The sequence below is a fragment of the Tamandua tetradactyla genome, chromosome 3, assembly GCF_023851605.1.
Source record: "Tamandua tetradactyla isolate mTamTet1 chromosome 3, mTamTet1.pri, whole genome shotgun sequence".
In the NCBI taxonomy this organism is placed as follows: Eukaryota; Metazoa; Chordata; class Mammalia; order Pilosa; family Myrmecophagidae; genus Tamandua; species Tamandua tetradactyla.
Genome location: NC_135329.1, coordinates 44,836,277 through 44,864,235, shown reverse-complemented (window position 1 = coordinate 44,864,235; position 27,959 = coordinate 44,836,277). Strand labels below are relative to the sequence as shown.

General features: G+C 34.9%; 1 protein-coding gene across 15 annotated transcripts in view; it reads right to left on the bottom strand.

Annotated features, from left to right (window-relative positions):
* Nucleotides 1-27,959, bottom strand: part of SNTG2 (syntrophin gamma 2) — a 484,887-nt gene that overhangs the window by 386,915 nt on the left and 70,013 nt on the right. For 2 of the 15 annotated variants that reach the window (XM_077153055.1, XM_077153059.1), the window contains exon 2: nucleotides 22,742-22,934. The exons of the other annotated variants lie outside the window; for them this stretch is intronic. The gene's annotated coding sequence lies outside the window, so the exon portion shown is untranslated. The remainder of the gene's footprint in view (nucleotides 1-22,741; nucleotides 22,935-27,959) is intronic. 15 annotated transcript variants of the gene reach the window in all.

Here is a 27,959-nt window from a genome sequence, read left to right as displayed (position 1 = left end):
TATAAAGTCAAAAGCACAACAACTATTGAAAGAATCTTTCTTCATTCCTCTCTCTCTTACTATTTCATACTTTCATATTAGCCTGGATGACTATTTGTAAAATGCATACTGTCTGCTACAAAACCCCAAACTCTTATCCAACCAGGCCAACAAGCTGTGTCTATCATGATCTCTTTCTTTCTTTTTCTTCTCTTCCTAAAGTAAATGTTCTAAAACTTCAAATGCAGAATCCTAACTTTTATCTCTCAAGGCCTACTGGTTTGCATGCACCACTAAAATTCTGCATTACTGATCTCAGCTATCCAATTAGCAAAAGCAAGTTTCTCTTTGGAAGGCGAGAAAGTAGAAGCAAGCAGGAAAAAGCCATTCATCTTTCTTGGATTGTGGTTAGGAGGAGTTTCATTATAGTACTCACACATTCAAAATACTGATTCATATCAAATATTCATTGGCTCATGCACTATTTTTAAAATATTGGCGAGCACCTATCACATACCAGACACCTGACTAAGCACCAAGAATATAGGGATAAACAGCACTAACAACACCCTGAAACTTCTGACCTTCAAACGTCATTTCCTTCCAAAACCAAAGCTATATTGGGAATGCACCAGTCTTCCTTCTCTGAGTTACTTAGTGAATGTAGTTGGAGAATTCAATCCAGGAACATAGTTGAGAAATCAGGATTTATGGGATGACATCATATAGAGATTCCTTTTTGCTTTCCGGTATATTAGAACAGACAGAGGGGAATACCTGAAATCTCTGAACTGTAATCCAGCTGCCTTGATCTTTGATAATGATTATATAGCCTTTATTTTGTGCCATTGTGATTGCAAAAGCCTTGTGACTAACCTCAATTTTATCCATTTATCCAGTCTTTTGACATTACAGTCTTGTGATTACTAAAAACGGCCCCTAATGTTTGTTAGTGAGGGGTCTTGTGTCAGCCCAGAGCTAACTCACCCCAAGTCCAAAGTTATCTTGATAACTGAAATTGGATCTAACTAAAATGGGCCCATCTGATATGCGCAGCAGCTTTGACTTTAACCTATAAGTCACCTGTACCTCATTATAATACTAAAAATCACACTTATCATCATATTAAGTCTGTCATTTTCTTACATGGGTTCTACGGCTGAGCATGTAATCAATATGTGCATGCTCAATATTTAGATCACCTCTAATTACATGATCTAGAACTACTGTTCTCATTATCGTAAAACCAGCCTATCTTTTGAAATGATAAAACCACAAGAAATACTGCAGTGTGGGGAGACAGATTTTTGGGAAGATAGGCTATCTGATCTACTGCTTCACACCTAGCAATAAAGCTTTTCTCTTTGAAACCCCAGTGTCCAGTAACAATTTGGCAATCATAGAAGGTATACTGTCCTAGGCTCTGGAGTTTCAACAGAACAGGTAAGTACAGTAACCAAGTCTTTTGTGGCCAGTGGACTGTATTTAGTCTAGAGACTTGGCAATTGGATTTGTCTCTGTTCTGCCAGCACTCCAGACAATTTTGGCACCTGAAAAAGCTTCAAAGAGAAACTGCTTTCAGTTCCAAGTTTGGACATCTGACTGGGTGAGTGTATCATCAGGGTAAAAGTGGATCGGGGAGTTAATATGGCAGTTTGAATCCCCCTGGACCTAGCTTTAAGGCCTGGTCCTGCCTCCAGAACAATCCTCTGTACTCTGACCTCGACAATTCTCTGTTTTCTGGGCATCATTTGGCACGGGGTTGAGGCCCTGACCTGTGTTTGTCTGAACAGAATTTAAAACCCTGCCCTGAATTTGTCTAAATATACTCCTGGGAAATAAGTCATCCAAAAAATTAGTTGATATGTAACAAAATTAAGTATGCCTGTGTGCTGGTTTGAAAGGACGTATGTACCCTAGAAAAACCATGTTTTAATCCTAATCCCATTTTGTAAAGGCAGCCATTTCTTCTAACCCTTATTCAGTATTGTATGTTTGAAACTGTAGATCATCTCCCTGGAGGTATGATTTAATCAAGAGTCATTGTTAAGTTGGACTAGATAGAGGCGTGTCTCCACCCATTGGCATGGGTTTTGATTAGTTTTTGAAGTCCTATAAAAAGAGGAAATATTTTGGAGAATGAAAGATTCAGAGAGAGCAAAGCTGAATGATATAGGCACAAGAAGCAGAGTCCACCAGCCAGAGACCTTTGGAGACGAAGAAGGAAAATGCTTCCCTCAGGAACTTCATGAAACAAGAAGCTAGGAGAAGAAGCTAGCAAATGATGCTATGTTCGCCATGTGCCCTTCCAGCTGAGAGAGGAACTCTGACCATATCTACCATGTGCCTTTCCAGATGAGAGAGAAACCCTGATTGTGTTTGCCATGTGCTTCTCACTTGAGAGAGAAACCCTGAACTTCATCGGCCTTCGTGAACCAAGGAATCTTTCCCTGGATGCCTTTGATTGGACATTTCTATAGACTTGTTGTAACTGGGACACTTTCTCGGCCTTAGAACTGTAAATTAGCAATGTATTAAATTCCCCTTTTTAAAAAGCCACTCCATTTTCGGTATATTGCATTCTGGCAGCTAGCAAACTAGAACAGCCTGTTTCACTGTTAACTGGTGTTTTGCCTAGGTATTGTAAGTATTTAATGCTTGTTTAATTGTTAATTGGTGTGTTAATTAGATATAGTAAGTGTTTAATGCCTCTTTAATTATTAATTAGTATGTCTGGTCTAGTTATAATGTTGTCACTTAAATATATAGTAAGTTATAAGTGTCTTTAAATTTGTTAGTGTCTTACTGCATTTATATTGGTCAAATGCTCCTAATTGGTTAGTGATTACTTTCTATTTGTGCCTTGTGTCTGCCTGTCTATTCAATGTATATTCTCATATCTCTGGATGGTAATTAGCAAATTAACAAAAAAATTTTAAAGAGCGCTTTCAGAATTGCTTTAAAAATAAATAAGTGCCTTTATATAAATATATTAATTAGTACTCCTCAGAAAAGGGAAAAAAAAACCAAAAAACCTCTGAACAGTGAAGTTCAGAGCATAAGTTTTGCAGTTACTATAACAAACCTGAGCACTGGAAAGAAACCATCCCTGGAATTTCCCCAAGACAGCAGGAGGCTGATAATGGGTTGCCTCTGGAAAATAGGCAAAGATCTTTTCCAATTGTCTGGGTCACAGCTTTAAGTGAAATAAATCTAATTATTAGAAATAATTAAGAAAAGAGTAGGAATTCAAAATCTTAGGGCCCTCACTTAAAACTTCTAAATTCAAATTCAACAGGTCAAGCGTCATTCTTTCTGTCCCACCTATCCATGACTGCAGGGCCTTACTTCAAGGTAGCCATGAAGTAAGGACTGGTGCTGAAAGACAGGGGCGGTGTGGTTTAGAATTCTTTCAACCGGGCCTGGAGATTAGAAATAATAGACGTAGGAAATGCTGCAGAATGGGCCATGTTTATTAAAATTATTTTTTTCCATAATACCTTTGCAATTGTAACCATAGTAATTAGATCATCAAGATATGAATAGCCTTGGGATAGGAGTAACTGAATAAAATCTAATTACCAATTTCAGTAAGTAAAATAAAGGTCCTTGAGAGTTATGGAAAAGATTTCCTGTATTTAGGCTTGGGACAAATTAAGCAATTGATGTGTATTTTCCAGAATGTAATAGCCAATGTACTTTTAAGGTTTTCATAAATTTAGAATATTGCAAAAACAAAGAGTTTTTTAACCTCAATAAAGGAATTTGATGATGAATTTTTTAATTGAATAATAAAATGAGATTATGCTGATGCTTCATATATCTTATTTAAGAAATCAGTTAAGTTGAGTAAGAAATATAAATGAGATTTTCATAACCTTGGTTACCTGGATTTCAAAGACTCTGGTTTTTAGTTACTTTGCTATCTGTTCCTCAGTATGTGGAAGAATTTGAATTTATAGTGGCTTTGTTAGTGTCAATTAGTACATTTTTGTTAGTAAGTGCTGTCATGAATCAGGAGATAGAATTCTCACCTTTAAAGAGTTCATGTTCTACTAAGAATACACTTGTACTAGGGCATAGTATAAGACAGTAATAATAAAGGAATAAAAATGCTGGAAGAATCTAAAGAGCAGATGATAAACAATGACCTAAGAAGACTTCATAGAAGAGATGAAACTTTTAACACCTTTAAACAAGAAAGTAGCATTTGAATAAATAGAGCCCTAAATTAGTTTTTTGAAGTCACAACTTAATTTTGTGAACTAACATATTCCTGGTATTATTTAGCACTTGGGAATAATGTTGAGAAAAAAAATTGAGTTTTCTGGATATAAATCCCTCAATTATTGAAAAACTAATTATATTTCAAACCTGGGCTCTTTTGACCTTTGAAGGTAGTGCTGGAATAGGCTAAGAGATTTTAGGTATATTGTAAAGTAGTCATTTTGGGTTATGAGTATAAAGTATATAAATGCCTGGCTGTGTTCCAAACCTAATATAAATTTATTCCTTCTTCCATTACTTTATTGTATTTCCTTCTCTTCTCCCCTTCATGAATACTGTTATTAGAAGGAAGTATGTGGATTCAAAAAAGCTTTGTGAGTTTTTTAACAAATTTATTTTATTATGTGCAGTCTAAGACTGTATGTGGGATGGATAGTATTTTTATCATTTTCCATACTAAGATGATGATATTTTCTAGCTAAAGTGAGTACTATTTGTATCTAACTACAAGCCGTGAATGAATATGGAAAGTTGTAAAAGGTTTATAAAACTGAATTCTGTCTGTCATAGTCAATGCTGAGCAAAAATTTGATACGCCTGTTTACAATAATTTAAAAGCTTTTGTGTCAAACCACGTATTGATACAAAACTAAAGTTTAATTTTCACTCTCTTAAAATAATGTGGATTGTTAGTCTGCTCTTAATGAAAAGTTATAAAATGCTTTTCTTAACCATCCAAGTACTTTGTCTAGAAAACAAAGATTTTACATGAGAATAATGTCCTTGTCAATGTTTCTGTTGACCTTATCATCCCTTATTTCAGAAGACAAGCCTTCTTTTAACAGAAAACTGTTACAAAAGATTTGTTCTTTCACCTTGTTAAAAGTGAGGTGCCAAATAGTTTAGCATATTACATAGAAGGTGTTTAGGAAGTATTATCGTGATTAAAGGAAATTTCCTATTCTTTTTCTAGATAAATTTGTATGGGTTCAATGTTATGCAAATATTTACAGACTGTATAAAATGGCCAAAATCTTGACAATATTCTTACTGTCCAGGTTATATCCTGATACTGATTTGCTAGACAATGATACAATATTGTTAGACATGGTTCCAGTTATTTTTACATAAAGGCTACAGATCTTGGAAACAACCAGATTCATTGACAGTCACACTGCTTTGCTCTAATGCTTCTCTAAAAGTAAATGGGATCAGCTATAAATCATCTGCAACAAAAAGGGAATTAAAAAAAGCAAGACAAATACATAAATTATATTTTATCTGTTAATTAACATAACTGTTAAATATGTGAAGATGAAACAGAACAAAATCTCTGCTATGGTTTGTCAATATAAGTCAACTGTCAAATATTTTTATTTCTGAAAGTAGATTTCATAATAAATAATTTCCATTTATAAGAAATAATATTTCTTTTTATATATAATATTCATAAAAATAATATTTCATTTATAAGAAAATTAGGGCTTATATTGTAAGCTCTTACAGCAGATACATTTTCTCTTGAGCTTTACCTATTATTTCTAAATTCTGAGATCCTTTGCTGTTTGTAGAACCAGGTAGTTTCCTGGAACTTTAAGTACATTTGTGAGGTACCTAAATTACAAAATTAGTTCCCCAGCTCTGAAAATCAGTATTACTCTACACAGCAGCTGCTAAAGAAACTGAAAAAGTGATCAAACTCTGATTAGAGATGTGAATGAAGCTGATCTAATTAAAGCTAAGGTAGAACAGAATTCAGGGTGTTTCAATTTTGCTAAAGCTACTGGAATACAAGATACCAGAAATGGATTGGTTTTTACAAAGGGGATTTATTAGGTTACAAATTTATAGTTCTAAGGCCATGAAAATGTCCTAATTAAAGCAAGAGGATACCTTCACTCAAGAAAGGCCAATCACATCCAGTTTCTCTGTCACATGGGAAGACACATGACAATGTCTGCTGATCCTTTGTTCCAAGAGTTCATTGCTTTCAGCTCCTGATTCCAGTGGCCTCCCCTCTCTAAGCAATTGTGGGTCCTTTCTTATCTTCTCTGGGGCAAACTGTGGAATTTATTTCTTAGGTAAGCATATTCAAACAAGAGTATCTAGGTCAGCTCTTCAACATCTGTGCTTTCTCCAAAATGTCTCCATTTAAAGGACTTCAGTAAAATTATTAAGGCCCACCTTGAATGGGCAGGGTCACATTTCCATGGAAATAATCTAATCAAAAGTTCCTACCCACAATAAGTCAGCATCCACAAGGTTGGATTAAAAATTCATGGCTTTTCTGGAGTGCATTACAGTTTCAAACCAGCACACAGGGTAAAAGATTATATTGTCTGTATTTTAAAACTTTTAACTTTTGTGTGAGACCAATAGAAGAGATGCTTATTTTGCCCAAAAATAGCACACAGAAATTTAACCTGCCTAATCAGTTTATTTACACAATGTAATTCAGCTTTATTTGGCACATAACCTAGAATAAAAAATAAAATCTTAATATTCTATACAAGTTAATGTTATTCCTTGATTCATTCCAGAGTATTTTGGACAGAAAATGAGAAAGCATTTGCAAAATCTTTTGAGGGACTGAAGAAGAAGTGAAACTTCCCCACTTGGGGAATTCCTGATACTTTCTTAAGCAATAGGGGCTCCTAATTTAATAAGTCAAGCCTATCATTTTGAGGCTTGCTTTTATGAAACTTATTCCTGTAATGCAAAGCTGAGCCCTAGCTGTAATTAATGCCTAAGTGCCATCCCCAGAGAACTCTTTTGTTGCTCAAGATGTGGTCTCAATCTCTAAACCAAACTCTGAGCTCCCCCCTACATGGGACATACCTTCCAGCAGTGTAACCCTGGCCCTGGAATAATGGGGCATGATTCACAGGGATGAGTTTGGACCTGGCATCCTGGTTGATCAAATGGGGAAAAATAAATAGAGTTCCAATGGCTAAGAAATTTCAAGTGGAGTTGATAGGTCATTCTGCAGGTTATTTTTATACAAACTACCATGGAATGACAAACCTTAACCATCAGTGTTCCTGGAAACCCTGAGGCATACTCTGGGCTCTGCAAAAGTTTGTTTTTCAGAAGACTTAAAGCCTCTGGATTGTTCCAAAGCCAGATAAGTTATGAAACCCAGAAATATGGGTCTCTCCAAGAATATCAACCAGTTTCATCCCTCTGCCCCATGATATCATGCCCATTTTTCAGCCTGAAAAAGAAGAGTCATTGTCCAGATATCCCTCAATATTGAGGGATAATTATCAAGTGAGGAGAAGGAGCTGTAACCCAGAAATTAGGATTTATGGGATATTATGGTTGTTGAATCATCATACAGAGATTCCTTTTTGACTTCTGGTACACTGGAGTAGACAGAGGGAAATTCCTGACATCTGTGAACTATAATCCAGCTGCCTTGGTCTCTTACAAGGGCGGTACAAGCTTTATCTTGTTACCTTTGTGACTGCAAAAACCTTATGACTAATCTTAACTTGTCAGATTAGTCTGACAAGTTTCAATTTTAGACCCTTGTGATCACTAAAGACAGCCCCTAATGTCTATTAATGAAGAGTTTTGTGTTAGCCCAGAACTAACCCACTCCAAGTCCAAAGTTATCTTGATAAAAAAACCTGGATCTATCCAAAATGGACCCACCTGACATGTGCAGCAGCTTAGACTTTAACCTAGAAGTGACTCCTACCTCATTATAAAAATCACTCCCATCTTTTCACATCTGGCATTTTCTTACATTCTGCAACTAAACGTGTAATCAAACATACATACTCAATTTTTAGAACACGTCTAATTACATCATCTAGAACCATTGTGCTCATTATCCTAAAACCTGTTCATCTTTTTATACTATAAAACGATCGGAATTAACAAACTTCGGGGAAACAAATTTTGGGGCTGATAGGCCATCTGATTTCCTGCTTAGCACCTAGCAGTAAACTTTTTCTCTCCTTGAAATGCTGGTGTCTTGGGAATTCGTCTTTTGAGTGCAGAAGGGCAAAATAATCGACTGCCTTTGTCTTGTTAACCAGAATAAGAAACCATAATGATTAAATTGTATAATTATGTAGCAAACCCTCTTTCTTTCCTGATTAAGGGTTTATGAAGTCCTCTTGAGCCTATATGTACCTGAGGATCCATTTACAGAACACCAAAATTGCTGGCTTAAAAAAATATACTGGATTACAAAAGCCTACTTTAAAGAAAGCAACTACTTATTTGTTTTGACTCAACAGTGTTTAATAGATTTTTTCCCCCTTGGAATTGTCTGGTTGTTTTAGCACTGTGCAAAAAAAAAAAAAAAGACTTAGTCTGTTCATGTATAATCCGAACCAAGGAAGGAAAATAAAGTATGCGTTTTCTTATTGAAAGGAATGAAATATCATTTCCCTAATTAATGTCATCATAATTCTTTACTTGAATTGCTGAACATGTAAGCTAATATGATACGAAAAGGTTTCTTTTTTGTGTGAAGGAAATGTCTTACACTAAAGAACATTTTCCATATTTACAAACAAGTACTTGAGATTAATTTCTGTACATTTCCCTCAATAACACTGAGCAAATTCACATGGTAAAATTGAACTAATTTTCAAGTAATTTTATCATAACTCTCGTAGCATTAGATTTGAGAACAGCGTTTTAGGAATTTTTTTCCTTAAGTCACAATAAACTTTTCAAATATTTCAGTTGTGCCAATTGTGGTGTTAACCACATGGGCTTCACTTCATTATTTTTTGTTTAAAAATAAAATTCAATACCTCAGTGTCCATTTAGAGCCATAAAATGGGACCTGGAGAACTGAAATTTTTATTTGTGTAATTATCATTTTTTTTCTTTAACCAAAGAACTTCCTCTCAGCAAAAATCAGGGACACATATTGAATATAAGATATGAAGTGGACACAAATTTTATTCTGCAAATAAATGGTAATTTAATTACAAAGTACAAATGCAGATTCAAAGCCAAAATTATCTCATTATGCCAGCCAATGTTTTATGTTAAAACAATCTTTCTGCAGGGGGAAAGGAGGGTTGGATATTCAACAACTCCCAATGTTCTAGAAATGATTATTTAACTATCATCTAACCACTCCTGGCTCATTCTGCAGGGCAAATGAATATTCAAAAACTTCCAAGTTCTAGAAAAGATTATATAACCATAATCTAACCATTCCTTATATCACAAAAAGCTGCTTTGCATGCTTTAAGTAATACTCCTATCCAGATGTTATATTTGAAAAATCATTCGGTCAAAATTCAAAGGAATTTACTCCTTATATATGAACATGTATCAGCAAAGCATCCTAATTTTGATTACGGTCTTCACCTTAGTTATTACTATTTTGGTACTCAAAATAGTATATTAATAGAGTAGAAGATACTGTGTTTGAAGTTGTATGTACCCCAGAAAATATGTTCTTAAATCCAATACCTTCTAATGGATGTGAACCCATCGTAGGTAAGACTTTTGATGAGGTTACCTCAGTCAAGAAGATGGGCTCACCCCAGTCACACTAGGGCTTAATCCTGTTATGGGAATCCTTTATAAGCAGAATGAAATTCAGACAGAGAAAAGAAAAAAGAAAAAAAACAGGAAACAAGAAACTGAAACAGAACCTGAAGGGAAGGAGAAGACCAGGAGGTGCTGCCATACAACTTGCATTATGACAAGCTGATGACCAAAGAAATCTGGCAGCCATTCCAGGATCACCAGTCCTCAGGGAGAAAGCATCACCTTGTCACTTTGATTTGGACTTTCTTTTAGCCTTAAAACCGTAAGCTAATAAATGCCCACTGTTTATCCTGACCAATTCCATGCTATCGGTTTGAACAACCAAGAAAATGAAACACAAGGGAAAGAGAACAGCTTTTGTACAACTTTTTAAAAGTGCTGACCATTTGTTATTTAGCACAAATTGAAGATTTAATGAAAAATTTTGAAATTATTTTACTGCACTTGAGAATCTTCAGTAATTATAATGTTATCAGTAATAAATTGATGAATCATCTAGAAATACTATTGTGATAAAGTAATTTCTTAATAGTACGACAAATGCAGTAACTAATTATGAAATGTGTACTTTGATTTGACAGTAGGACTTTTTGAAACATTTTTTAATTTTAAAATATAACATATATTCAAAGCAAAGAAAGAAAAAAGCAGTCATTTTCAAAGCACACTTAACAAGAAGTTACAGAACAGATCCCAGAGTTTGTCATGGACCACCATTCCACCATCTCAGATTTTTCCTTCTAGCTACTCCATAAAACTGGAGGTTAGAAGGAACATTAATACAGTGATTCAGCAGCTATACTCCTTTGTTAAATCCTACTTTCTCTGTTATACCACTTCCTTCTCCTTTAATCCTTCTCCCAATCTCTAGACATCTTTGGGCAATGCCCATTCTGACTTTTTCATGCTGAAAAGGGGCGTCCACACTAAAGAATAGCTGGAAGACATTAATTGATAATCCTGGCAAGCTGGTCCCTTTGAGTTTCAGTATTTATCTGAGCTAGGACCCTCCAAGAATTATAGATTCCAGGGAGGCAAACCTAGTACATGAAACCTATATGGAGTCTCAGTCCGTGCCCTAGGTATTCTTAAGAATCAACAGGAGTGATGTTGATGGGGTTTAGCGAACCATGGCAATTATCACTATCTAACTGAAGCTTGCATAGGAGTAGCATCCAGAACAGCCTCTTGACTCCATTTGATCTCTCTTGGCCACAGATGACTTAATTTATTACACTTCTTTTCCCCCTTTTTTCAGGAAGATTCCAAGGTGCCAGGGCCAGACTCATCCCTAGGCATCATGACCTACGTTGTTAGGGAGATTTTCATACTTGAATGGCTTGTACCATGTGGAGGGGAGAGCAATTATTTTCTTTGCAGAGCTGGACTTAGAGAGAGAGAGTGGGGCCACATGTGAGCAACAAAGAGGCTTCCTGGAAGCAACTCTTAGGCCCTGTTATGGGTAGTCATAGCGTCCCCCTAAAGAAATGTTTCATAAGGGCAAGCCTCAAAATTCAGGACTTGGTCCATTTTCTTAGGAGTCCCAGTGGTTGAGAGGTTTCCCAGATGGGAGAGTCTTACAGATGTATATATTTGTTTTCCCTTCAGATACTCAAAGGACTCTGTCCATACTTCATTCATTTATTTTTTATTTTTATTTTTGCTGTGTGCATGGCGGGGTTTACATTTCATTCTTTTCCATATGAGTATCCCATTATTGCAGTACCATTTGATGAATTTTTGTTCGTGTTTTCTTTCTTTCTTTGCTTGTTTGTTTGTCCTGGGAAGTGCATGAGCCAGGAATCAAACTCAGGTCTTCTACATGGCAGGTGAGAATTCTACCACTGAACTACCCTTGCACCCTCCTCTACCAATGCTGTTTTAATTATCAACCCACCATAGTCTATGATGTATCCTGGTATTATATTAAGCTGTACAGAATTACAAGGCCTTGTTCCTGTTCTGGACTGCAGGAATTTGGGTTGTTTAAATAAGCTATATATTTGTTGTTACAGAAAATTTAGGTTCCAGACATAGTAAATCACCCTGCCTTTAGTCTCATACAGTAGCTGAAGTTCTAGAGTAATACACGATTATCTTTTATCCTGCATTCTAATATACCTTACACCCAGTCAGTTTGGCTTCATTTTAAACTCTAATTGAGGCCTTATCTCTTTTTCTGTTCCTTTAACTATTATATATAGCTATGATAGCATGGCTTTAATTTTTTTTTATTAGAGAAGTTGTGGGTTTACAGAGCAATCATGCATAAAGTACAAGATTCCTGTATACCACACCACCACCAAAACTTGCATTGGTGTGGAAAATTTGTTACAGTTGATGTAACACTTTTTTGTAATTCTAGCATTTTTTTAACAGTAGTTACATTTTGTTACAATTGATGAAAGATTATTAAAATACTATTATAACTACTGTCCATAGGTTACATATTCCTGACCTAGTGTTATCATTTTTCATAGCCTGACTTAATATGTGAAAATATATTTAATAGAGAACATAGACTGACAGAAAACTTAAGAGTACCTTTATAGATCCCCTGGAAGCCAGACTAATTTTCATTATCTTTGTAGACCCTGCTCACTACATGCCTGCCTTAACAGAACAGGCAATCCCAAATGAATTAGTTATCAGAGCTCCTTCATTGATAATGTGATTAATGTGTCAGGATTTTTATGCAATTAAATATGCACTAGAGATTAAGGCTCAGTGGATACTTTTTATACAATGCCATTTATAATCAAGGCCTTGTTTGGTCAATATATAATTAAATTATAGTATCATGGCAACAATAACTACTATAGATACAGTTAAAATACTTTGCACAATTAAGAGGATAAATTCCAGCTTCCCGTTGGAAAATTGCAGCTGTTTAAATTTAAATTAGTAGGCATATCTCTCAAAAACTGATAGAGAGAAACAAGGAGAGCAAATAAAATTAGCAACAGCCTGTCTCTAAAGCATAACTAGAGGACGGAGAATACAATAAAGCCAAATTTGCATGAAATTGTGAAAATAAGCATTTGCAAGCAAGGAGGAGGGCTCTGAGCTCTCAACTGAGAAGGCATTTCTTAAATATCTGACTGGAAAATACAGAAACACTTGATAGCACTCTTTGTTGGTGAGCTTCCAGGAAATAGCAGTTGCATAAATTGTCCGCAGAAGTACAAAACAGTTAGCACCCACAATGAGACAAAAGAAAGCATGCTAATAAATTACTGCATTTATTATATGATCCTCCAATTCTTTCTCTAGGGATCTAACTTCAAGTTACACTTCCACATATACAAAGCAACATCAGCACAGAGACATTTACTGCTGCATTATTTGTATTTGAAAGGTTATTAAGAATAAAATGTCCATCGATATAGGGGCTAGTTGGATATATATTATGGTACATCAATATACATGAACAAGGAAGATATCACCCACTGATAAGGAGTGATTTTTCAGGATATATTTTAAGGTCCAGAACAATATTTACAATAGATAATTTTATGGCAAGAAGAACAGAGAATTAAATATGCATAGATTTGCTTTTTTTTCAAAAAGAAACATTATAAATATAAACCATAAAACAACTAAAATTATTTAAAACAGGTGGCAAAAATGGTCATGGCTGAGAAAACAGGGAGTGAAATAAGGATTCTGAGTATTCCCTTTGGTATTCTAATTTGGTACACTATAAATGCTAACATATTCACAACTAAAAGTAAAATAAAAGGAAGATTCTAAATACAAACATTAGAAACTATTTTAAATAAGTCAATTTAACCTTAAATTGATTCTAAAGCCTAAATAAGCAATAAATAAACTTCAATCAATAATTTTATTGCTGACAATATTTTGGTAATAATTATGAAGTTTGAATAATTTTGAAAATATTTAATGTGTATATAGATAAACAAATAAGTAAACATGGGAGGGGATTATTAGAAACTAAGATTGTCAATGAAGAAAAAAGAAATACAAAAGAAAGTGAAATAAATCAAGGAAATGCTATAATGCAGAATTTGAATAAAAACAATAACCATCAAACTTCATCAAAATTATAAATGTTTGTGCATCAAAGGACATTATCAAAAAAGTGAAAAGAAAAGCTACAGGCTGGGATAAAATTTTTGTAATTCATATACCTGATAAGGGTTTATCATCCAAAATATATGAAGGACACCTACAACTCAACAACATAAAGACAACCTAATTTAAAAAGGGCAAAGGGCTTGAACAGACATTTCTGCATAGATACACAAATAACAAACAAGCACATTGAAACATGTTCAACATTATTAGATGTTAGAGAAATGTGAATCAAAACCACAAAGCGATATCACATCACATTCACTAGGACGGGTTAATAATAAAAAGAAAAAAAAAGATAGGTGAGGAAAGGGAAAAAAAGAACTCTTATGCATGGCTAGTGGGAATACAAAAAGGTACAGCTGCTGTGGAACACAGTCTGGCTGTTCCCAAAAAAATTAAACATAGAATTACCATATGACCCAGCAATTCCATTCCTAGGTATATATCCCCAAAACAGAAAACAGAAAAACCAATATTCATGTCAACTTAATCAGAAAAGCTAAAATAGTGATTGCAACCCAAGTATCCATCAACAGATGAATGGACGCCTTAATCTGGACATTTTTACAGCCTTGCCTTAATTTGTACATTTGCACGGCCTCACAACTATAAATTTGCAACTTAATAAATTCCCTTTTTAAAAAACAGTTCTGCTTCTGGTATATAGTATTCCTGGCAGCTTTTAAAAACAAAAACAACATGGAATGGAAAACAGTGGAAAGATGAGAGAGATATTTGGACACGAGACTGTTCAGGGCACGCTGACTGAGTGGATACATAGGACAAGATGCTGGAGGAGTCAACAATGTGCGGTCTACACATATAACGGAACATTGTTCAGCTGTAAAAATGAGTGATACTCAGATACCTGATACAAAATGCATGGAACTTGAAAACATTATTCTAAATGGAATATGCCAGATAGAGAAGGACAAAGAATAGGATTCCACTTACATGAAATATCCACCATAAGTGAATACAGAAAGACAGAAAGTAGATTAGAGGTTACCAGGGGCTGAGGGGAAGAGGAAATGGGAGGAGATGCTTAAGGGTTACAGAGTTTCCGTGTGGGGTGATGACAATGTTCAGGAAATAGCACTGATGGTTGCACAATGGGAATGCAATTAATGTCACAGTGGAACTGATTAATACGCCAAATTTTATGTGTGGACATGTAACACACAAATCCATACATATATATGTGTGTGTATATTATATCACAATTTTTTTTTTATTAAAGAGAAAAGAAAGAATGAGAGACAGAGACAAGAAATCGTTATTGCCGCTATTGGAGGGATCACTGAACAACTCCTTACTCTGAAAGTTGGTAATTAAAGAATCAGCATTAAACTTTGATCTTGCCTTTTTAAAAGGAACTGTAATGTATCTCCAGTTGATACAGGAAATCTCGCCTTTATAGAATAATGGTCATTAATAAGCGTAATAGAAAATCACCATTTTTTCAACTTCAATGAAAAAACATGATCCAGAAGGAGCATTGATAAATGGTGAAGCCATTAGGTAAAAATCTGTTGGAACCAGTAAGTTTTCATGATGCCAATGTCTTGTTATTTGTAAAAAAATAAATAAATTAGTCTTAAAAATAGGGAAGTTTGTGAGTTACTGCCTCAATTATGTGAGAAATTTACTATTATTAATAGTGGGACTACCTGATGTTACAGACAGGCTGGCATACTCTATGGCTGAAATTCATGTCAAATGTAAATGATTCTTAACAGTTCAAAACAATTTGAAAAAAACACACTTACAGATAAAGAATATAGGGCAGGCTGCTGTGGCTCAGCAGGCAGAGTTCTCACCTGCTATGCCGGAGACCCAGGTTCTATTTCCAGTGCCTGCCCATGCAAAAATAATAATAATAATTATATATATATATAAAATTATGGAATCTGGGTGATGGGTATATGCTATTTACTATGCTATTCTTTCAACTTTTCTCTGTTTTTAAAAGCATTCATTAATAAAAATTTGGAGAAAAATCACAGAACTCAATAAACTAATCTAGAACAATGAGAGGCCCATCTGGACGGTGCTGACAATGAGTGGATTTTGTGAATAGCTCTCTTGTTGTAAAAATGTCATTGTGGGAACTTTTGCCTCCCAGAGTTGTCACTCTGAAATGCTGCTACTGCTTGACAGCTTACTTAATTTAGGTTTGTTCTCTCTGTCACCATCTGGCCGATTTAGTGTGCTGTGTAGAAGAGAAAAAACACAGACTGTGGAGTGAGACAGAGCCCCATCCAAACCCCAGTCTTGCTATTGACCGCCTGTGTCCTGTTCCTTAGAGGATGACTCACCATTCAACAATCTGTCACAAGTTAAAAATCTCAGTGTCATCCTTGACTCTTTCAGCTTCTCATCCCACATATCCACTCAATCAGCATGCCCTGACCAGTCTCTTATCCAAATATCTCTCTCATCTTTCCACTGTTTTCCATTCCATGCTGTTTTCATTTTTAAAAGCTGCTGGAATGCTGTATACCAGAAGCAGAATGGCTTTTTAAAGAGGGAATTTATTAAGTTGCAAATCTACAGTTCTTAGACCACGAAACTGTCCAAATTAAAGCAAAGCTATAAAAATGTCCAAACTAAGCATTCATGGAAAGATATCTTGGCTCAAGAAGGCTAATGATGTTTGAGGTTTCCCCCTTAGCTGGAAAGGCACATAATAACATCTGCTAGCTTTCTCTCCAGGCTTCTTCAACAGCTTCTCTGGGGACATTTTCTTTATGCATCTCCAAAGGTCTCTGGCTGTGTGGGCTCTGTCGGTTCTAAAGCTTTTTTCAAATGGTTCCCTCTTAAAGGGACTCCAGTAAGCAACCACACCTGAATGGATGGAGATACATCTTCATGGAAACCATCAAATCAAAAGTTACTACCCACAATTGGGTGGGTCACATCTCCATGGAAACAATCAAAAAGACCCCACCCCACAATACTGAATAAGGATTATAGGACATGACTTTTCTGGGGTACATAATAGTTTCAAACCCATACAATGGCTATATCCTTAATTAACAGCATTCACCTTAATTAACAGCATTCACCTAGTCAACAGTTAATCCCTCTCTCAGGTTCCAGTATTAGAACATCCAAAATATCTTCCATAATAGGGTCAAAGTGAACTTTACTTGAAAATTAAATTTAAAAACATTATAACAACCATCAATTCCCATTGCATGGTTCTTTACTGCATTTTGCGTACCTTAACTCGGCTTATAAAACCTTTATATCCAAAAGCTGATTAACTACCCAGCCTTTTCTCTCAGCCACCGACTGCTTAGTTATGAACGCACAATTTCAAGCAGTTTCTCTTAAGTATCATTCTTTTTTCTCTTGTCTCTAAAATATTTGAACAAATTGTCTGTTCTCTATTCCTTGAAAACTCCTCTCTCTTCAACTTTCCTGAATAATTATTACTATTGTCTCAGGTGTCAGCTTGTGTATCATTACCTGCAGGAAAAAATTACTTGACTTCTTATAATATAAGGGTAGGGGACTGACCAGGTGCCCCAAAGCATCACACATTTCTCCATAAAAACACTTAATACATTAATTGGGAACATGCCTATTTATCTGCATTCTTTTAGGCCTACTTTCATATTTTTTTTGGTCCCCATAAATTTCATCAATCTGTGGTATGCAAGAGCTGAAGCCTTGGAAATGATTGCATGTGTAAAAATGTTATTTCATTTATTTTCAGTTCCTGCATTTGAAATGCATATTATTAATTTGGAGATGGTTTCATGATGGAATCAATGCTAGGTAATGACCATCTAAATTCATTGTACCAGAGACTCAATAATGATAAGTCCTCTACCTCTCATTGCAGGGCTACCTGAAACTGTAGTTATCATTCAGTTAAAACTGCTTAATATTCCAGCATAATTAACAGTGGTTTTATCATTAATTGAGATAATGTTCCTTTAGATTTGAACAATCTGCAGTTACATATGAGTTTTTCAGTAAATACTAATTTCCTTTGGCTCTCTTTCCAGATCAAAAGTTTGTAGTCATCCTTGATTCCTCCCCCTCCTTACCCCCCATGCCACATCCTGTAGGTTCCTCATTCGTCTTTAGCATATTTGTGCCCTCCTTTCCTTAAGTTCTCCTCACTTCACAGATAGAGTAATCTTAAATCATTCTGGTTGGTCTCCTACCCAATCATCCTGTATATATATCGCTGCCAGATGAATCATTATAAGATATCAATTTATAATCACTAATGCCCCTTTCATTCACATATCCAATGATAGAGAAAAATATGAACTTCTCAGCATGTCCTCCAGATCCTCTATGATGTTAGATCTAATGTTTATCAGAAGTTGAGTCAAAGTAGGCAGCTCAATACACTCGACACAAGTCTGACATTCTTATGTCATTTTGCTCACATCAGATCTACCTTTCTCCCCCAACTGATTTAAGATAACTTTTCCATCTTGGACTATTTTTTTATTCATTTATTTTTGCATGGGCAGGCACGGGGAATCGAACCTGGGGCCTTCCAGCATGGCAGAAGAGGATTCTGCCACTGAGCCATCATCACACCACCTCCTCTTGGTCTATTGTAAGAACACCTCTCCAATCATCAAACTCTCTGGCATTACTCCTCTAAGAGCCACTATTATTAAGAGTTGATGCCATTTATTTCCACTACAAATATTTAACACCATTGGAACTACAGCTTTTTTACACACATGAGCTATATTCAAATAGCCTGTCAAGAACAAGACGATGTTATCAATCTCTTCACATCCCTGATAACAATCACAGCACGATATATACAGAAACCCTCGGTAAGCACTTTCTAAGGACAAAAAGAGGTCTCAGCATGATGGCTGATACACATGTGAAAATCATAGTTCTATCTCCACGCTTGTTAAATATTGAGTGACTACTGCTGCAAAATGATCAGTGATTAAAACTTCTTTAGCAGTTATTGTTAAAACATTTACATCACAGATCCCTGTATTACCCTAAGGTCTTCGGGTTGTTTTTCACGACTGATTTTATGCCTGTTTCTGTTTCTCCAGATCTGACCTGCTTTTTTCCTCAAGCACACCTCACTCTCCTGCCTTGACCACAGTGCTTCTACGAATAAAGAGAGCAACTGAGCCTAGTGCAGCATCAAAGCCCTACCTGTCCACAAATATCTGAGCACTGAAGCAGGCATTTCCAGTAGGTTCACCTTCATCCCATGAGTGGGAACCTTATTTTGCAGAAATTATTCAGAATAATGCATATTGATTGTGAGTTAATAAACAAAAACATTGTCTAACCATTAATAATGTCTCTTTTCAGCTCCCCTAAAATTGCTTATTTCTTCCTTTCTTTCTGCAAGATGGTGTCTCCCGTTTGATGCACTGAGTAGAACTTCAGAGCTTCCTTTGAAATCAGTGTTTTAAAGGAATTTTAAAAATATGTGGTGAATTAATCATTTTTATGTCCCTACTAGCATCCCTACAGATGCACCCTGATATGCTCAAATCTATATATTTTGCAAAACAGTCTACTGATCAACAAATATCTTATTTATTATGTATGAATGTCAGACATATGCAAGAAAATATAACAAAGGCTTGAGGAGAAGGGATAAAGCACAACTGAGAATGCCAGAGGCCGTGCTTTTTTAGAGATTTCTTTGAAATCTCTAATTTTTTAAATGTTTGACTAGTATTGACTACTTACAAGATGCTTCATATCATCACATCATTTAAGTAAAAATATGCCATTCATAGAATACCTACTATGTGTTCTACACTTGGAAGTTATATGTGTATTTAATTTCTAATATTCAAAACAGTCACACAACATCACATTCACTTGCCAAGCATACAGAGCTGCCCAGCAAATGGCTTACCTGTCAACAGAAACCGAATATGAGGATAAAATCCACTTACTGTAATTTTTAAAGTTTATTTAATGTATATGTGAATTCACAGGCAAAATTTTAAATTGCACTCTGTATCTGTGTATTACAATAAATCACACACACACACAATTTTTAACGACATATTTGAAAAACCCACTTTCCCTATTCCGTTCCCCTTTGTCTTTCAGAGGTAACCACTCTAATTTTCTTTCCAGTGAAAATGTTTACACATTTACCAAATATTTGCGTTAATAAATATTATTTAGGGTAGCTATAAAAGTTTTTAAACATGTAGAAAAGGTGTCCTACAGTATATGTTGCTCTGTAACTACTTTTCTCAACCTTGTTATCACAATTTAGATGTATGGAAAATTACGTAACAGGAGACTATTGGGACCTGTGTAAACCCTGAGCTTGGGAGCAGATGTGCTGGCCCGGTGCCTAGGATGGTAAAATTCATCCTTAGCAGACAGTGGTCTGCCCGTAATTTCCTTCACCCTTAGCCCTGAGCCCAGACAAACAGTCCCAGACTAAATATGCAAATTCAAGGCACTTGGCTCAACCCTGCTACTTTATCTGTTCCCAGTGAGGAAGGAATGGTATCCTTCGTTTTGTGGCAGAAGAAGAGGCGTGAGCACATCTCCCTATGTCAGCCAACTGTGTTGAGATTTGTTTGTCACAGGGGACTAATAAACAGTGTTGACGTTGACCTTGCTTTGTCTGTTTTCTGAGTAAACCTATCCAGTGCCTGTGTGAGTCAGTCTGCTGGCGACTTCCACACGTGCAAAACCATGGGGTGGGCTGGGACCCTAGCACCGCTAGGTGGCAGGCTTTGGCATCATCTGGAGACCCTCCACGCAGTGAGAACCACCCCTCCTTGCCACCAGAGGTGATACTAGGAGAATCTCCTTCTGACAGATAATTTGGCACAGAGAGCAGGATGCTAATAGTTTAGCAGATGAGTAGGCTGCCAAAAGGAGATGTGTAGAGAGATAGCCCTCTTTCATTTTAACAGCTGTATAATATTTCATTGCATGAAGTTGACACAATGCATGTAATCTTCTAGAACACAGGCTCTGAACTTTTTCTAGTTATTTTTTTTCCTATTTCATACAAAATTGCTCTTAATCATTCATAAACAAGCACATTCTGGAATCTTGGTCATTTATAGGATTTTGCTATTACAGTGCCATGAGACAATGTTTTACACATCTTGTTACAAGTACAATATATTTCTTCAGTACACATTTTGAAATGCAATTTCTGGATCACAAGGCATGAGTATTTTCAAATTCTCTAACCAAATTATATAACATGAGAGTTTTTGGAAATCCACATACCACATGACATCTGGGATTACTGCATTTTTAATTTTTTAATCTTATAGTTGTGAAATGACATTTCATTGATATTTTAAATTCCATTTCCCTGATTACTAGGGAGCTTGAGCATAACTGATAAGTTTGTTGGTCTTACACATTTTTGCTTTAGTGGACTGCCTGTTAACACCAATGGACTTTTTTCTCTTATTAATTGAATTCTATATATAATGAAACAAATCCCTTGTAAGTTACATTAATTGAAAACATATTCTCCCAGCTCATTCTCTGTTAGTTAACTTGATTTATGGGATTTTTGCTGAAAAAAAAATCTATAAATATGAAGTCATTGTAACATGGTCAAATTCCAATCTGATTCTTCAAGGGTTTCTAATTTTTAAATTTGGTTTTAAAACTTCCCCTCTGAACATTTATGCAAATATAATCATGTTTATTTTTTCTGAAAGTTTTTTTTTTCCTGAAAACTTGTATAAGATAGGGATGTAACGTCTTAAATTTTGCATAAAGAAAGCCAACTATTCTGTCATAATTAATCTCTAATGCAATAATATTAACAGCTAATGCTGATTGAATGTCTTGTTCCACACATACATCTGATTCTCCTGTTCCTTATGATGAGCATAAAGTTACCTGGCTGATCTACCTGCCGAAGCCTTTAACCTACGATGCTTAGCATCTCCCTCACTCACCATTATCAGCAATCTATCACCAAATCCTGTGACTTTTATCTCCTAAATGGCTCTTGATTCTATTTACATCTCTCCCTCCAAATTGCCCGGCCAATTTTGCAAAAGCAGGCCACCTGGGCACCCTGCAACTACTCTGATTCCTCTTCAATCCGCTTTCCACATTGCGGCCCAAGTGATTTTTCAAAACATGAATGTGATCACCTCATGGTTCCACCCCCTCACGGCACTCCAAATCTCTCACGGGATAAAGAGAAGCCCCTCAGCGTGACCTCAAGGCGGGACCATCATTGCCACATTCAGACTCCTCGGTCACTCAGCCCAGCCTTCACCCCTCATCTTCATCGCTCCAGGCAGGCTGCCCTTCTCTTAGAGCTCCCGGCTCTTCTGTGCTCTCCCTCTGCTCATGTTGTTCTCTGTTTGAACAGAGCAGACTTTCTGTACTTCACCTACTTAACTTCTACTCTTTCAATCATAAAAGCATCAATTCCTCAGGGACATTCTCATGGATGCCTCTATGTAGGTAAATTCTATTTCTTTAAGTTCTTGTAAATTGCCATCCTGGCCTCCTGGGTATCTTCTCTCCACGTTCAATCAGACATTCTTCCATGTGATTTTTTATTATGCCTGTATGTTTCACGCCCCCCCCTCCAGCCCCCACATGAAATATAAGGTCTTTGGGGGCAAAAACTGTGTCTGACTGCTGACCTCTGCACTCCCAGGGCTCAGCAGACACTAGCACACATTTCTTTTTCTACACCGGATGGATAAAATGTGAACAAAAACAAATAGCAATTTATTTCAAAGTTTTGTTTTATGGATCTAATGTAACAATATGTCCTGTTAACATACTTAACACACGACTGGTATTCCATACTATTCCATATTATTATTATAAATAATAATAATTTATTATTATTGCCATTGTTTTAATCTTATCACTCATGTAATACTAATTTTATAACTTCCACCACTAGTACTATTACCTTTGTTGTAATTATTCATTTTCAAGGAAGAGAAGAAGTAGTGAAATTTATTCTGATAGCAGCGGAAATGTGCTCATGATTTAGACTGTCTCATTTAGAGGAAGATCCAGAAATTTTAATATTTGTTATTCACAAGGAAAAAAGCTTCTGAAGCCAAGACTTGAAATATACTGTTTCTGTTTATGTTCAGTTTCTAAAAGAGCAAAAAAATACAAATACATATGAAGAAACAGATGTTTACATCCATAATATACTCAAAATTATTTTCTAATAAGTGTTTTTGGGAGTTTACATAATACCTATGCCTACAACAATGGATGGCTATAGATAAATTACTAAAGCATGGTTTATTTTGTTTAACTTGTTTCAGCTGGTAATAAGCATTTGTAACTCCAGTATTGTTAATAGTAAAGTGAGGTAAAGTGAAAGTGAAACTAAATGTACACTACCAGGTTTTAGGATCACATAAGAAATTGTATGTCAAGTCCAGAAGAAAAAAAGACTTTGATGATATTAACATTCAGAGAATTTAAACACATTAAAAACTTTCCATAAATCCAAAAAACAGCAACAATACAGTAGCATTTTTCATGTGCTTCACCCAATGACACGGCTATCAGAAGCTGAAAAGAAGTAACAACAGAACTACTACATAAATCTGGTATGATTAGGAAATCTAAGAGTCATGGCTCAGTCATCAAAGATAGTTTATGACACTCACCTCGATAAACAGATAAAACAAATTATATTTATTTTAATTGAACAGTAAAGTTTCATATTTAATGGCTTTCTAAACTAAGAGGTATACCTTTCACTGTGTTTCTCTATGTCACCATAATGTATTTGCATAACCAAAAATTACCTCAACTCTAAGAAAGTTCTGAAACCTGTTATCTTTCATGATATAGGTTCTCTATTTTCTTTACAAGTTTCAAGTTTCTATATGTCCCCCAGGGCCTCAACCTCTGCTTACCCCCACTTCATTTGTCTGTATCATTCTCTACAATATGTCCCATCTCATTGTTAAAGATGATATCACATAAATAAGTTTTCATGAGATTTCAGAAATGATACAGCTGGAAGAATTCACACTTTCTGATTATGTTTTTATAACTAAATGTTTCTCTGAGACAAGAAACAGAGAAAATCTATCACAGCAACTGAAAGAGAAATTACCAAGTGCCATATTCAGATAGAATTTTTTTATTACTATTTATTTGGCATAACATGAAACCAGTTGCAACTTCTCCATTTTCTGTCGAGAGCAGAAAGAATCTAGACATCCTGGATACAACATCTCTTCAACTTTTCACTTTAAAGTCCTTCGGTGAAGAAAGTGCATCAATTTTTTTTCTCTTCTCTTAACTCTTCACCTGCCTCTTAGCGACCATTTTACTGATCAATCCCCTTTATCTCACCACCTTGTCAGTAAAGAGGGGGAAGCAGTGGTGACACAAAGTTGAAAAGTTGGGGGTATGCAAAGTGGTGAGGAACTCTGATAGGTTTTAAATCACCTTCCTACCAATCCTTTGTTACCATGGAACACCAGGAGAAAAAAGTTGACTATTCATTCTTCCAATAACTGTATAATCCTTTCCTTGAAATGTACATTTGTAAGATTTAATTATTCCTGTGACATTCCCTTGTACATATTCCAAATTCTCCAATCATATTTTGGCTCTGAGGCCCACAAGCAAAATGCTTATGTGACTGCCTGATTGATTCTCAAGAGGAATAGATTAATTCACAATCTTAAACATCAAATTTATAATCACATATTGTCATATCTTAACCTTATCACATCCTCCATTTTCCCTTTCTTTATAATAAACACAATTCCACTTTTGCAATTCAAATGTAGATTGAAGATCAGGTTCAGGCCTAAATATTTATGATATGGCTTATTTGTAGTATTTTATTTGTTCAATACAAACTAATAGATTGACTTTTTTAAAGTTTTATCTCCTTATCTTTTATTATTGACATCTGAATTTCTATGTTTTATCTTAATTGTACATCTCAAGTGTTCAAAACAACTGTTGACTAACTCCATAGTCATCCTATGACATCTCTTTTTTGGGCAACTGGGCAAATGCATCTAGTCTGTAATTCTATTTTGAATGACTTACCATCATCCTCTATTTCAATAACAGAGATAGAAAGAGCAAATTTCAATAATGCTTTATTGTAGTAATGCAAACACAAAAGGCACCAGCCAAAGGCTTGCCCTTTCAACCAACAAATTTGTTTCAATACATCAGTCCTATTAGGAGCATACATAGACCCAATCTTTGACTGGTCATCTTTTCAACTCATCTTATCTTTAAATGTAACTTACTTTAAAACTGAAGGGATGAGAGGAGAGATGGGGAGGGAGAGAGACACAGGGCAGGACATATTCTTATTCCCTATGGTAAATCTGAGATTGGGCAAATGTAAGTGAAGACAAAATTTGTTTGTTTCTTCATTTCTAAATAACTCAGCAACATCAGAGGCTCCAAGGTCTTCTTGTTGGTCACTGATGTGGTGAGCACAGGAATTTCCCCTGGACCAAATGTTAATGTCATTTGAAGCTGGATGACCATGCAATACTAGTGATTTTAGTAACAGTAGTTAATCTGAAAAATAAGATTTTCCTAGGTGTTTTTACTGTTTTTCTTTTGTAAACAACACGTCTTTTCCTTCTTATAGACAATAATTTGCAAAACAACTGTGCTACATGAAATATATTCATCAAAGTGGTTCTTTTCCCCCATTCTGACAGTCAACAATTGAAAGAGCAATCTGTGTCAAATGCCATTATACTACCTAGGGTCTGTCAGAATAGACTGAACTGAAAATTAAGTTGAGAAGGAAACTTGAGAAAATTAAATTTAATAACAATTTTAAACATATGCAATTTATAATCCTGCATTTATTTTTCAAGTAAATGAAAAAGATAATAATCACTATCTAAATCCATTCCAAACCAAATATCCTTTCTTATTCTTGTATTTTATTTTTTTTCCACAATGAACACTATAACGGAAATATTAAGTAAAGATTTTCTTATCTATCATCAGTTCTGTGACATTAAAAGTTTCTGTGACGTTGACAAATATATTTACAATAAAACTCTTCAGGCGTTTATTCTGGAATACATGTAAATCACTCAATATAAATTGTTTATTTAATTGAATTAGTTTGTGATTATTTTTCATGTCATGATTGAACATCATGCTTTATATGCAGCTCAAAAAAGTGATGAACTTATTGCAGAAACCACTATAATTTTTGGAGCTCCTTAAAAAACATCAAGATTGGGTCTAAATGCTTAATACTAGGCCATCTCCAGAAATAAATAAAGACATATGATGACTTAAACTCATAAACTGTGAAGATTAAAACACACTTTATGAGCTCCCAGAATAAGCAGAAACAAGTATATTACATGTTTATTTACAGAAACACTTTCAACATACTGTTTTGAGAGACAGATAAAGAATAGAAATTAATTGCTCTATGTTTATATGAAAAACAAGCACACTTCACATAATAAATTATCAAATCATTTAAAGACCAAAACCTATAGGGCCAGAAATATTGTGTTCAAAATAAACATTGTAATATTTCCACCTCATTGTGCTCAAAATCCATTGCAGAATACACACATCTTGTTTTATAGAGTCAAGTTCCTACTGAGTGCTTTCAAGTATACTACATCATTTCATCTTGATTTTTATGATGTTACTTATAAAATCATTTCAGGAAATCAGGATTTGAGGATAGTACACATTTTATAAAGATAATTTATCACGTACTTAGCCTGTTTCATGCCTTGTAGCAGGCATTTTAGAGAGGTCACGGTTAATTCTCACAACAATGTTTAACAGCTATTGCTAATGCAATTTTACCCTATGGAAACTGAGCCATAATCAGATCTTGTAGCCTGCCCAAACTCATCAGCTACCAGATGACAGCCTAAGGGTATAAACTCAAGTCTATCCAGTGCTAAAACCTTTGTTATTTCTTCTGGCCATGTCCAGACGCCTCCAGGGATGAGGCTACAATCTAGGGACATGTAATTTAGAATTCCCCAGGATTAGGTGGGCAGTAACTGGACAAGCAAATAATAGAATCTAAATATCTCATTGAATGTTCTTCCACTAATGCATAAACAGTGTTTAGACATATTCAGAAAAGTTCAGCTAAGAGCAGATAACAGTATATTTTCTTAAGAAATATATAGTCATCCATTTGAAAATTAGAAAAGTAAACATTTCTAAGAATTCTAATACTTTAGCACAAAAGAGAAGTAATTTAAATCACAGGAGTAGACATCAAAAAATGTGTAAGGCTTTCTTCAACAGTTTCCAAATACTTTTCTTCGTATGTTCCATTGAAAACTACTGAATAACTACGCATTCCTCCACATATTTTTGACATGTAAAATCTTCACTCTATATTTAAATATTGTAAAAATAGACTTTCAGGAACATTTTCAACATTAATATTTTAAAATAAAACTGTTATAGAAAATTCTAATATAGTCAGCGTAATTTAAGTTTCATAAGAAATTGATTATGCCCATAATCCATGCAATAACAACGCGAATAATTTTTTCATTAACTTTGAAAAATGTACATTTTATTGCCGTCCTTGTACTTGCAATTTCATTTTACTTTATCTACAGAATTTTATCCTTAGGTAATATATTTTTTAAGCTTAAAGGATATTTTTTTATCACTCTACCAAATTTCTATGCAAAAATTTTAAGACCTGTTTTTCTTTCTGTAATAATAAGGAGCTAAACACTGAACACTTATTTGAACTGAGATGTGTAAAATTATTATTAAAATCCAATTTGTAAACGATAAATATAAAAGCAAAAACTTGAAAATGATTATCAAACATAGAAAGCTAAAGTTAAATTTTATAGAAAATGTTTCTCAATTAGATCAATCAAGATAAAACATTTTCTAAATATTTATAAATGAGAAATGCATGCAGTGCTAAAACTAATTGGTCCAGCAGCAACTAGCTTATAATTTTTTTATAGAGAGTAGAAAATACTAATTATTTTATGGATTGAAATAAATTTGTATTTGTTGTAATTGGAATCAAATAGTGATATGATTTGCTAAAACAGGTTTTAATGAATTTATTGACCAACACTCATCAAATCTGAAAATATCCATATAAAACTTCTAAAAAGAAAATTCTGCAAGCTGAAAAACCT